The 13,727-nt window shown below is 43.2% G+C and overlaps 1 protein-coding gene across 12 annotated transcripts in view; it reads left to right on the forward strand.

The window, feature by feature from the left end:
* Positions 1-590: 590 nt before the first annotated feature.
* FOXP1 (forkhead box P1) overlaps positions 591-13,727 on the forward strand; it is a 539,690-nt gene continuing 526,553 nt past the window's right edge. For 7 of the 12 annotated variants that reach the window (XR_013982997.1, XM_080995726.1, XM_080995729.1 and 4 more), the window contains exons 1-2: positions 593-887; positions 3,438-3,543. The gene's annotated coding sequence lies outside the window, so the exon portion shown is untranslated. Of the gene's footprint in view, positions 888-3,437; positions 3,544-13,727 lie in introns of all 12 variants that reach the window. The other 5 variants (XM_080995718.1, XM_080995717.1, XM_080995721.1 and 2 more) reach the window with 5 other exon arrangements.

The raw sequence follows: 13,727 nt of genomic DNA on the forward strand, positions 1-13,727 counted from the left end.
TACCTTGCCCCCCAACCCCTCCTGTTTGCTCTTCTCCGGGCTGCCTCCGCTTCCTCTTCTCGTCCCCCCACCCCGCTCGCCGCCGCCTTCTCTTTAGTTTTCTTCCCCTCTCCCTCGCTCCTCTTTCCCAATCTCCTCCCGCAGATTCCCCCGCCGCCCCTATTTGCTGCACTCCCTCCTGCCCGCTCCCTCTCCTCCTCCTCCTCATCTCTCTCCCATTCTTTTTGTGTGTGCGCGCGTCTGCAACTGCGATATCTCCCTCTCTCTTCTCCCTCTCCCCCTTCTTTTTGCACTGAGCCTTGTTTACCCAGCAGGTGGATGTGACGTCAGGGACTCATAACAGCAAAAAATAACAAAATCTCCCTCCGCGGGGTGTTATTTTTCCTCGCCCTCTCTTTAAAAAAAGCTTTTTTAAGGGGGGAAAACAACGAGCCCAACTCCAAAGTGGCTGCAAGGCACTCGGAGCAAAGCCGCGAGGAGCTTAGTCCAGCGCGCGCGCGCGTGTGTGTGTTATTGGGGGGAGGGGAAAGGGGATGTGGGGGGTACGGGTGGGGGAGGAGGACTGCCCTCCCTCGCTTGCTTGTGCTGCTTCTGCTTCTGCTACTGGGTTGCCTTGCTCTGCCTTGCCTGATTGCTGCTGCTGCTGCTCTGCTCTCCCCCCTTTGGAAAGCTAGTTCCCGACTCGAGCGGAGGGCTCTATTGTTATTTATTGTGTGGCTTGTGTTGCACGCTGTGCCTGCTGCATGGGGCTGGCTGGCTGGCTTGGAGAGGGAGTGAGGGAAGTGAGTGGAGTGAAGGGAGGGACAGACAGGCAGGCAGGCAGACTCACTCACCCGCCCGCAGTGGGGGGAGCCCCTTAGCTGGCACCGCCAGGCCGTTTCCAGCGGGTGAGTTTGCCATTTCGCCTTTTCTCATCCACTTTTAAGTCTCCTGTTTTGTTTTGTTTCTATCCCCTCACGACTCCTCTTCAGCGCTCCCCCCTCCCCTGACTCTAACCCCCCCTCCTCCTCCACCTTTCCACGTGCCTCGGCATCTCTCTCCCCCCCCCCATTCCTTTCTCTCCCCCACCCCCACTCCCAAACATGCCTATTTGCATAAAGCACCTCAGGCGCAATGGGAAGAACCCGCGGCTCCTTCACCTCCGAGCCTCTTCCTCTTTCTTTATGTCCCGTATTTGCACCTCATGCTTCCCTCCCCACCCCCCAAATCCGGCCCCGCGCTCCCTTCCACCCTTTCGCTCTCCACGCGCTGGACGTTGCACACACGACCGCAGCAAGTTGGAAGCAGCTTCTCTTTACTCTTTGCCCCCGGTGTGTGGTGTGTATATGTGTGTGTGGTGTGTGTGGTGTGCGCGCGCGCGCGCTCCTGCGCGAAGAAAGTCCCTCAGGCGGGAGAAGAGCGGCGGGGTGGGGGGATGAGCGAGGGGGGCCGGCGAGTGTTTGGAGGGTTTGCCGGCGGGGCGTGTGCGCTTCCCTTGGTCACTTGGGGTACTTCTCAGCGAGGAAGAGGCGGGCGAAATAACTTTTCGCCCACTTGGAACAAACTTTTTGCCCCGTGTGTTTCTCATGCCTCCTCTCTGCTGCTTTCGTACAGTGAACTTCAGTGCATAGGCCTTGGGGACTCACACCTTTACACGCTCACTGAACTTGAACTCGCCGGTTGTTTTCACACACGCGCGCGGCTCACCGTTTCTTGCGCTCCTCTGGTTCCGTGTGGAGCGGCTGCCGTCAGACTTTCCCCCTACCACACACACACACACACACACACACACACACACACACGCCTCTCCACACCCGCAGCCCGTGGGTTTGTTAACGTGTGCAGCACATCTCCTTGCAAGCCGCGGAGGACACGTTGCCAATTTGTATACGGCGACGGCAGCGCCGACTATGGCAACTCTCGCAATGTCAGACTGCTGGTGATGGTGATACACAAGGGCCGGACTGACCCATTGGTATTCCTCTCTTTCCCCTCCCCGGTCCCCTCCACGCCAAAGATAACATCACAACCCCTCCTCAGTCACACAAAGGAACATTCAGAAGCGGGAACAGGCATTCTCACAGACACAAACGACAAAGACGACGCTGGCAACAATCGCCTGCACAGGCAGGCAGGCAGGCAAGCGCAGCCGCGCACCTCAGGGAGACCCAAGTCCACGCGCGCAGCCGGGCTCAAGGCGCGCTGAGACGCGGCAGCCACGCACGTGGAGACCGTAGTTTTCCACACGAGGAAAGCGGGGGGATCTCCATGCAGGAGGGGGAAGCCACAAACGCGCATATACGCACAACGGCCGCAAGTGGTGACCCGAGCCGTGTCCACAGCGCTAAGTTACGAAAGTGAGCGACTTTACCCCCCGGCACAAACCGTGCCCAAGAACCGCGCGCCTTCCCTCTCGCCCCGCACCCGGTCGCCGCACACTCCACAAAGTCACACTGGAGGGAGCCCTAGGCAGGCGATTTCCAAGGCGGTCGGCAAGTCACATCCGCAACGACTTGACATGCACAGTCGCACGCGCGCGCGCACACACAAATGGCACCACTTACTAGTGGCTCTCCTCTCTCCCACCTCCCCACCCCCGATGTCACACAAAGCGCACAGTTCTACACCTCCACCTTTCGCCCGGTGCCTGCGCTAAAGCTTCCCCGCTCTGGTTCGCTTGCTGCCGCTCGCTTGCTTCTCGGCTGCCGCGCCGGCGGTTCCTTTGCCTCGGGTGGCTGCGGCCGGGCGAGCGCCTTCGCGGCCGGGACAAGTTGGGAAAAGTTGGCGCGCCCGCTGGTGCGCGTTGCGGCTCCAGCTGCGCCGGCTCTCCCGGCGCCGCACCCGCGGGCCTTTGGTTGCCTTCGGCACCCTCCCCCCACCCCACCCTAGTTTCTCCCCGCAGCTGGTTGCTGTTGAGTCTTGTGTTGCGGCTACCTCTAAAGTGACTTGGTGGCGAGCCGGTAGTCCCCCACCCCGGGCTCGATGTTTTCCTTCCCAGCTCGGAGGTGGGGAGCGCATCTTCCGTCCGCGCTCAGCCTCCCGCCGGCGGCCGCTTGCGCGCCTCGCTTGTTCACTTGCTGCCGCTTCTTGACCTGGAGTATGTGAATATACATGTGCAACTTCACACACCCAGGCAGCCTGCCATGATTTGCCCCTGGTGCATCTGCAAAAAAGAGCAGATCCCAGCTGAGCAGGAAAGAGGGCTGGGTGTGTGTCTGTGTGTGTAGGCGCGTGTGCGTCTGTGACAATCTTAGATCCTATTACTATATCTGATTTCCTGATCCCTTTCTTGCAAGAGCTTTCCAAGGCTTTCTCCCCCCCCCCCCCATCATTCCCTTAGACACAACCTTACATTTCCACCCCCTCCCTCCTCCAGTTCTTCGCCTCCCCCACCTCTTAACCAAAACCTGTTTTGTGGAGACTTGTTGAAAGTACCCTTGGTTTCTTCTCGACTATAGAGCCCAAAGTTTTGCCTGCCGGAGAGCACAGGAGCAACAGCAGCCTTTGGCTTAGGAGCTGGGTGCTGATGGTGGCGATCACACAGTCGCAGAGCTTTTTCTATCGGTAAGTATGGGAGAACCAGTGAAGGCTTTCAGAAATCCCTAACCTACCCAGACAAAAACCCCAATACAGGAAAGCAACTGAACCTCATCCCTAAAAGAGATATAAACCTTCAGAACTGCCAGCTCGGATTTTTGTTTCTAGTGAAAATGCGGGAGGAGGGGAAGAAGAGGAAGCATAAAAATATAGTTTCCTTGTTTTTAAGCTAAGAAAACGAGTTCAGGAGTTTACCAAAAACAAAAGTGCTGTCATAAAATATGATGACATTTCTCGCCCCCCTCCAATCTCATCCCACCCCGCTATTAATTATTTCCAAGCCATTGTGTTAAAATACCATTGCTGGGATGATTACTAAGTGTATTGATTTTACACTGTCTCCGTCTGCCATGGTTTAATTTTTTCCCATTTTCATGCGAAAGAGTGCAGAAAGACCAGAAGCCACAGGCAGGACTAGGGAAGGCAGTGGCCCAGCTTGTGCTGGTTTTGAACTGGGTGGGAGTGTTGCAGTTGCATCCTGAAAATGACCACAGGAAAGTTGGTTCTGTTAAAAACAACAACACATCCCCTGCTCTTTAGAATGATGAGCCCAACAGCCAGCTGTTTACTCTTGCTTCTTGAATAACAAATCCTTGGAGAATGAGATCTTCTGCTCTTAGAAGTTTAGGGTTTCAGTTTTGGTCACTTTTAGGAGAATGAGTAATATGAACAATATTTGCATAGCCTGTATATGTCTGATATAATCCTGAGTCTTCGTGTACTGAGTGGTAGCACTTTAAAAATACATTTTATTTACAGTTTGTTCTCGGATTATATCAGACGTTCATTGTTTATCTAATTTTATAAAGCATCAGGAGACCCAAGGAAATGCCTGTACCATTGCAGATAAATGTAAGGCTCATGCTATTTTGCTTATATCATTTGCTCTTACTTAAATTGTAAGATGCAAAAGAAGAAACAAAAATCCAAAAATAACTGTTCATTTATTTTTTTTAATGAACCTGAGTTTTTCCCAAGTTTTTAAAGGACAGGTTTCCCCCCCAAAGATCCAGTTAGTTCTGCTAAGAGCAAGCAAGCAACCCAACCAACTAACCCGTGAATCTTGAGAGGCAGGATTGCAAATCAGAATAAGAGAACAGTAAATAAATTTGAACTGCTTAAAAAATGTAGAATTCAACTTCTCTTCTATTTTTTTGTTTAACCATCTTAGCACTGTGCAGAACGACAGGGCGGTGTGTATGTGGGGGGGGGGGGGACTTTCCACGCACTGCTATTCAAATTGTGTCAGCTAGAATCTCATTGCAAAGAAATGTATTTCAGGTTTAACATCTTGCATTGGCAGCATTCTTCCCTCCTCAGTCTTTGGATTAGTCATTGTATGAGAGGTTGGGGTGGGGGGAGAGAAAGAAAAATCACTTTCTTTCTTTTTTTTAAAGTAAAGTAAACAGCCTCCAACAAGTGAACCTTGACAACCCAGATTAAGGAAGGCAGGAGAGATCAAACAAAGCTGCTGCTGGGCTGTTGTTAGGAGCTGCTTCACTGAAAGATCTGGACTATTCGATCAGGCAGCAAGACTTCTATGTTCATTTATGCAGAAATGGGACCATTACAAATACTGATCTTTGTTGTGAAACCTTGTAACTTGGAGGAAAGCCTATCTGTTCTATTTCAGATAGTATTTTTGACCTAATTATTGTTTGCAAGACTTAGTTAATTTAAGAAAAGGCATTCCCTGATTTGGCTGAGTTGTGTATTTGCAATGCCTTGATGTACAACTTCATCCCCCCCCCCCCATCTGTAACACCTTGAAGTGCAGAGAGGGAATGCTTGAGTTCTCAAGCATCTGTAAAAAAAAAAAAGGGGGGGGGCAGCTGAAGTTCAGTCTTTCAGTTAGAGATCCTCTCAGCGAACAAAGACATTTGGGGTTTCTGGAGGTGTTATTCGGATATGGACCGGAACAGTTTCATTGTGATGGTAGTTTTTATTTTCTGTAGTTCGGGTTTTAGGAAATCAAAGCAATGTTTTTTATACACTGTAAAACATGCCAGTCACTGGGACAGAATGTTCTGAGTGATTTTTAATGCCAAAATAGAACAATGTCAAAATTGTATTTCATTTTTAAAGAGCACTGTAAGCAATTATTATAGTATTTTCCTGGTTTTGTATAATTTAAAGAAGTGCCATTAAACATAGCTGCAGCACAATACTATGCAGAAGTAAATTTCACTGAATATAGTGGGACATAGCCTAGGAAGTGTGTTTATACTTGAAGTCCAAGGCTGCAAGAATGTACACAATTTCCTGTGAGTAACTACCACTGAACACAATGGAACTTACTTCTGAGTAGACTTGTATAGGTTTGTGCTGTTAGTCTTGGTTAGGCTATTTATTTTGTCTGAAATAATTCATTTTGTTGTAATACTGTTCATTGCAACTGTTATTTGCAAACTAATTTCTTACCACAACTACTATTTTAATAAATGGCATTTCTAAAATAACAAAGTGAAACAATTCCCGTATGACAGTATATACAACAGGTAAATAATGATAAATGAATAAATAGCTTAAATGGATCTTGAAGTAGCATTTCAGATGATAAGAGAAACGCTACCTTTTGAAAATGTCAGTTTCATAACCATCCAAACCTACTTCATTGATGATTAGATTCATTTTTATTATTGGTACCTTTATAATATCATTAAGCACATGTTCATTAGACGTACACATGTATGCTATTAAACCATTTGTGGCATTGTGTAGCTTTTCAAAAAAGCTATAAATATTTCTTAGTTCCCCAGCTCTAGCATTTACACTAATAAAGGTAGAAATATTTCATTTCTGTACTGTTAGGAGAATTAAGACTTCTACTTTCTAAATTATAATTTATGCAGTGCTTTTAGAAGGAAAATGCAGCACCGGCCCCCCTTTTAATTTAGTTTACATAATACAAGAACGATGACAGTGAGGAGTAATAATACAAATATGGAATCATCTGACTTTTTTTTTTACAGTATGGGAAAAACAGTGTATAGATTAATATTAACTGGGGAACTTTTCCAAACCGAAAACTGATATTGTGGCTTGCCTCTTCTTTGAGCAGGAAGTTCTTGGATGCAATCCATCTCCAAGTATAATCAATGAGAATTTCCATTGACTGGAATGAAGGTGGATTGCACCCACTGAATTTTCTTTTGTGTAAATACATTAGCTGCTGGGCTGCACTATTTAATTCATATGCAAACTTGTGCATGCATAACTCTGTAAAGCATTTCATCTGATGTGTTTTATACGTACAGGTACTATGCATGTGAAATAATTTCACCAAGTCCGTCCGGTTATTTATAGGACACAATAGTGTTTCTGCCTTTAAAATGTTCTTGGAGATGCTCTAATAAAATTTAAATAGATTATAGGCTGACAGTATAATAGTATAAATTTTGTTTACGATTCCATTGCTTTAAGGTACTTACACTAAAAGAAGCTCCTTTAACCCCAAGATTGAGTGGCATTAAGTGGTGAGAGTAGTCTTCTGAAGTGCTGCTACTGCCCTTTGCTCTTGTGATAATCTTAAATTACTATAACTTAATTGCAACTTCAAGGCACTGAGCTAAAATGTTTTTATGCAGCTCAACAGGGCTTGGTTATATGGAACTAGGCTTTCATGTGTGCATGTTTTTTGTTTTACTTTGTTTTGTTTTAAAAGGTGACAACATGGGAGCACAAGCCTTTTCCTACTGCAATGAATGGATGTATTTTTGTAGTTTAAAATGAAACTTCAAGCAGCTTTACCTTGTGTTTCACTACCCCCCCCCCCATGTGCCATTTGAGTTTCTTGGTCCTTCAAAGAAACACCTAAGAGCATCTGATATGTCTGTGTATGTGTGCGTTTATTCATGTGTGTACATGTAACATTAAAGTAGCATCTATATTAGCTGACCTAATGGTCAGGGGTCCTTTTACCTTTACCTTTATGTTAGCTGAATTCAGGATGTTTTGTTTTTATGCTTTTGTTTTGTTTTGCTTTTAAAATCTGGATTATACAAATTAACTCTTCATAGCTTCATGACGACATGAATACCACTTTTCTGAACCTCTGGTTATACAAACATGTTGCATATCCTCAGTCAGGACACTGGGAGGAAGGAGTACCAGCTTATGTATGTAGCATAGACCACAACTCCGTACCTCCTACTATTTTCATTAAGCTGAGCAGCAACTTTAAAAGTGGTCCAGTTCTAAGAAAAAGGATACTCAGAATTAAACCTGTGGCAGTAAGAAGACAATTAGTGCTGTGGTATATCCAACTTAGCTTGTGTCTAATTCCATATGTAGCACTGATATTGCAGATGTAATGCACGAATAAAAACTGCTTTTAGAGTTGCTGTGTGTCCGAGATTTTAAGGGGCATGCTTCATTTTGAACGCGTGTCTTTTATTGTAACAAATCACAGCCTCCTATCTACAGAATGGTGGATGTCCATGTCTCAAGGCATGGCAGCTCAGCTGATGTACAGAAAGTGGATGCCAGTTCCCTTATTTTTGTTAATTTGATCTGACAAGCCTAACTGCTTTCAGCCATATGTGTGGTTTTAGTGAGGCCCGCAGTCATCCAGTTTCCTGCATCTGAGATGAGGCCTTGAACCCAGAGCCTTTCATTTTCATAGCTGCAGTGACACAGCATTTCCATTTGTGATCTGACAGAAGTAAAGGGCTTACTTGACAATGGAGTAAGCATTTGGCTTGCGCTTCCCATATACTAAAAATTCCTGATTTATTTTTGGGTATTGCTAGCTCACGGAACATGCAATAACATAATTAAGAATATGTATTGTGGTAGGAAAAACAACTAAATTTTAAGATCCAGTATATGGATTTTTAGAGCACATTGTTCTTGCAGCGTATGTACAGACCCAGATCCAGGCAAGATTTTAAACTTGTAAGCAATGAGCAAGTGAGTAGTCCTGTTAACCTACCTATCATTGTCTCTCAAGTTAGGTGTGCTGTTTCATTGAACTGGTGGTAAAGTTAAATAACTATACATTGCTGAGTGCTTTTCATGGGGTACAGGAGAAAATTAGTTTAACTTCCAAAAACAGTAATATGAAAACACTGGAAAATAGTCCAGATGTTTTTACAAACTATGTTTTGTTACCTGTAACAACTGCTTAAATAGTAACTCTACTGACAATGGTGAGATGATTTCAGAAGGTATTCTGTACAAAGTAAAAATACTGAAGGATTTGAATTAAGCAAGCAAGCAGAATGTAGCCTGCGTTTGCTCAGTTTATGTATTTGTCCAGTTTATATAGAAAGATTTCAAGAGATTACTCAAGACACTATTTGCTGGAGTTAAACACAATACAAGAAAGATATTCAAGTGTACTTTGACATTCTTCCACAAAAATGACATGTTAATTACGTGCAGCAAAAACGCACACAATAGCCTTGGCTATCTAATTGCTTTAGACTTCAGAGTTAACTAGTTGCCCCCTTTTATCTCTTTGCAGTTTCTGCAATATAACACATACAGAGTGTTTGTATATTAGGGACACTCAGAATAGTCTGCTTATTGCTTAGCTATTTATCTAGCTAATTTCTAGAAGTGAAATGATTTTCAGTTTGAAATGTAGAACAAATGTATTGTAGCAGAACTACCTTCACCTGGTTAAAAAAAAGAAGTCCCTAATACCTGGATCATTGTAAGTGATTTTTTTTGCCACTGCTAGTCTTTCTGTTCCATTTCAAAATATCTCAATTTAGTGCCTTGAAATTGTAATTAAGTTGTAGTAATTTAAGATTATTGCAAGAGTGCAAAGGGCAGCAGACGCTCTTTAGAAGTCTCATCTCAACATTTAGTACTACTCAGTCATGGGGTTAAAAGAGTTTCCTCAATGCAAGTACTTAAAGAAGCTGAATCGTAAACAAAATTTATACTATATTCTGACAACTAATAATCTATTTAAATTGCATTAAAGTATGTATGTTAAATTTAATTAAAGGCAGAAGTAGGATTGAGCACTGTAAATATATTGACAGATCTTTTAAAATGGAATTCATTTCATGAAATATTTACATTATATCTTTTATGTTGAAAGATATCTAGGAATGTTCTTACTGTAGGTTTTCTGCAAGGCAGCTACTCAGAATAATTTTCAAAAGGAATGCTAACAAATGCAAAAATGATTCTCAAGTGTATTGTTTGCTTTTAATAATTTGCTTTGGAACAATGGTAGTTATTGTTATGATTGTTTTAGTGCTTATTTCCTCAATAGTTTAGCATTACAGAATTCTCAGTTCCACTGTAAACCTTCTTAGCAGTGATTACACAATGTTTTGAATGTGTAGTGGTAAATATATATGAGATTCTTGGATGCCAAAATTCTTAAGTAATATCTTTCTTCAGCCATTCCTTCTGCCAGGAATCCAATTGACCTGTACTGTCCCCTTTTGCTTTTCAGATAATGCAGTCATATCATAGATATCATTTTATAAAATATAACAGTTTATCATGCCTATGTTCAGTGGGCCTGATTCTAATATACTTTAAGAGTAACTGTGCTGAGATATTGACATTGCTGTACTGGCACTGGGAAGACAGAGATCATCCTTCTCATGTACATTGCAGTCCTCCCTATGTTTTGGACTACAATTCCCATCCGCGCCAGCCAGCATAGCCAGCATTAGGGATAATGGGAGTTGTAGTCCAGCAATATCCGGAGACTACCAGGTCGAGAAGGCTGGTATATGGTGTTCAACTAAAATACCTCATTGTACTCTAAACTCATTTAGTTGTGAAGGATTTGAAAACATTTGCTTGGACAGTGGCAAAGAGACCTGTGTACTCTTTAAAGCAGCCTTCTTCAACCTGTGGGTCCCCAGACGTTGTTGAACTACAACTCCCATCACCCCTAGCTAGCAAGGCCAGAGCTCAGGGATGATGGGAGTTGTAGTACAACAACATCTGGGGACCCACAGGTTGAGAACTACTGCTTAAAAGGCTTGTTTTTATACAGATGACAATTAAGAGGCTCAGGATTCTAACCAAGAACGTGAGGGTTTTCCAAAAGGCCTGCTAATAGTAAATTAAGGTGCTTCGTGTGATACATTGAAGTAGGAGAAGAACTGCAAGTGGATTCCCCAGCCAATGTAAGATGCTGCCAGGCTGGAATCAGAACACCGATAAGCAGTGTGGTGTAGTTGTTAGAACATTGGTCTAGGGCCTGAAAGACCACAGAGTTCAAAACTACCCTCGTCTAGGTAGTTCACTAAGTGACCTTGGGCCAGTTGTGCCTAATCTACAGTTGGAGAGAACAATATATGACAGCTTGAACTCTTTGGAGAAAAGGTGGGATTTAAATGAAATAAGAGAGAAAGAAAACATTAGTCTATGTAACCTTATTTTGTTTACTCTGGCTGACATTTCAGTTCAGACCAGTCCTTTGTAGACATGCTATCCATGTTTAAACTGGAGGTGTCAGGGATCTAAACTAGAACTGTACAAGTGTAAAAACATATTATTTTTACGCTGAGATTAGGATCCCCCCTTTCTATTTCTTGCGAAGTGTGAATAGGACTTTCTTCTGTTACGCTGCTTCGACCAACAGAATTACTGAGGGGATGGGTGGCCTTTACATCTTTGCAGGAAATACATGTTGCGTGTTTTTCTTTCTTTCTTGTGGCATTCCTTAACACCATGTTGAGAAAGCATTTTTCTGAACTGTACCACTTCAGGTTGCAAATGCAGGGATTGCCCCACTGAGGGCTCCCCAAGGGAAAAAGTGTCCTTGCATATAGCATAATATGTCATATGTTAGGTGGAAGACTAGGTAATGAGTTCTTCTCTTTGACACGCATGTGTTCTAAATTCTGGAAGCTTTTAAACATTCAGCTGCCACCCATAGCTTTAAGTGGTGCAATCCACCACCTGATTCTGACCCCCTGATACATACATTTAAAGCAGATAACTTCCCCCAAAGAATCCTGAGCTACAATTTTCAGCACCCTTAATAAACTACAGTCCCTAGGATTCTTTGTGAGGGACGTTGTGTGTGTGGAAAACGTACTTTAAATGGTCTGGACCTGAACATTAAAAAACTTGCCTATACAGGGCTGCCTTTAGATGTCTTCTAAAGATCTTTAGCAAAAAGCAAATAATGATAATAATAATAATAATAATAATAATAATAATAATAATAATATAAAAAACAACTGATATACACAGCAGCCTGGAACAAATAAAAGTGTTGTTGGTCTCTTCCTGTATTACTGTTCAGACATACTCTTGTTTTAGCTACACTCCCAGTTATTCTTGTCATGTTGTTGCCGGCGATTAGGCTCTTTACTTGGGCACTGTGGCACACTTTCCTTCTGAGTGTTCTCCCTCTCCTCTGTTTTATTAAACGAACCCATTCATTTAATTGATAGATTAAGCATATTAACACATCAGTAAATGAAAGTAGGGAGACTTCCCAAGGCATCTTTGGAAAGCCTCTGTGGTTTTATGTGACCGGACGCACACTATTAGATTTAGATAGCAAGGCCAATGATGTTCATGCGTTTTAAGAGAGACATAAATGGAGAGAACGCAGCTGTAAGTAGAATGTCATGTCTCTTATTTAAAAAAACGGTGATAAATGAAGATTAAAAACTGTATCGGGGCCAGTTAAATGTCCAGTCGGCCAGCAAAGCAAACCAAGAAAATCTGTTTATCTGGAGGAGAGGCTTATCTTTTTTTTAAAAAAAAGGTAACAGGTTTATTGGCTAGAAAGCTTTTGAGAAACTTGACCACTGTTGATCAGCACTGTTGGTAAGCTCAGTTCAGGTTTGCTGTTTTGCACCCCATCATAGCTGCTTCTGCCAAATAGCCAGACCACACTGAGTTCAAAAGTGTGCTTAGCAACAAGAGATTGGGTTTTACTTTGCTGAAGAGAAAAGCGGGCATCCACTTTAAAAAAGCGTCTTGTCTCTTCTGCTGAGAAGGCTGCCAGGGCAAAAAAAAAAGCAAGTAGATAGGTTCACCTCTGTGCATAGTTGTCTATGCAGCTGTCCCATATTCACCTCCTAGCTTACATGCAGGAACTCATTGGTACGAAAAAGTACCGTATTTTTTGCTCTATAAGACTCACTTTTTCCCTCCTAAAAAGTAAGGGGAAATGTGTGTGCATCTTATGGAGCAAATGCAGGCTGCACAGCTATCCCAGAAGCCAGAACAGCAAGAGGGATTGCTGCTTTCGCTACGCAGCGATCCCTCTTGTTCTTGCTTCTGAGATTCAGAATATTTTTTTTCTTGTTTTCCTCCTCCAAAAACTAGGTGCGTCTTATAGTCTGGTGCATCTTATAGAGCGAAAAATACGGTAACTTCCTGAATTTCAAAAGAGAGGCATCCCAGTCTCACAAATGAGATCATTGCTGAAGAAAGATTTTAAGATCACTTTGAATGCTTACGTATAAAAGTGAGATACAATTTTAATTTGTCAGTAGTGCTCGGGTACCTCTGCATTTCTGATCTCAATATTGTGCTTTTTCGGGAATGTAGCACTTGACTTAAAACAACAGCAGCAAAACATTTTTGTTAAGAGGTCTTCAATTTAATCTACAGCAGTAAAAGTGGGGATGCTTGTTAAAGTCTGGTGAAAGCAAGTGATAGAAACAGTGCCGGAGAAAAGGGATATTCTTGCTACTAGATCTTCTGTGAAACTGCAAATCACAGTGTAGATGTCAAATCCCCACTGTGTTGTTTTTGAAGGATATTAAGCAATCAAGGGATATTTCTTTAGGAATAAATGTCATTTTTACACTGTAAAACAACTGCAGCCTGATCTACAACATTATTAAACCTAATTGCTTGGATTTAAGCTGATTTGCTTCGGAAGGTGACAGTAAAATGAACACTCCAGTTCTAAGCTTGCTTACCTGGAAGTAAATTTCACTGATTTGTACCATTTGCTTCCACATGGGTGAGAGTGGGATCACAGTGAATGCTACAGCCCTAAGTGCCACTTGTGAGTCCTGTTAAATGCATTTGGACTTGGTTCTGAATAAAGATTCTTCAGATCCGTTGTAAAGGACCTTTAACAACAGTTCTATAATCATTTAACTGGGAATAAATCCCATTGAACTCAGAGGGACATTTCTGAGCAATCTGTGCATAGAATGTAAATCTATGGTTAGGTTTAGCTGTATTTGATCTGT

This window comes from Podarcis pityusensis, assembly GCF_964106645.2.
Source record: "Podarcis pityusensis genome assembly, chromosome: 2".
NCBI lineage: Eukaryota > Metazoa > Chordata > Lepidosauria > Squamata > Lacertidae > Podarcis > Podarcis pityusensis.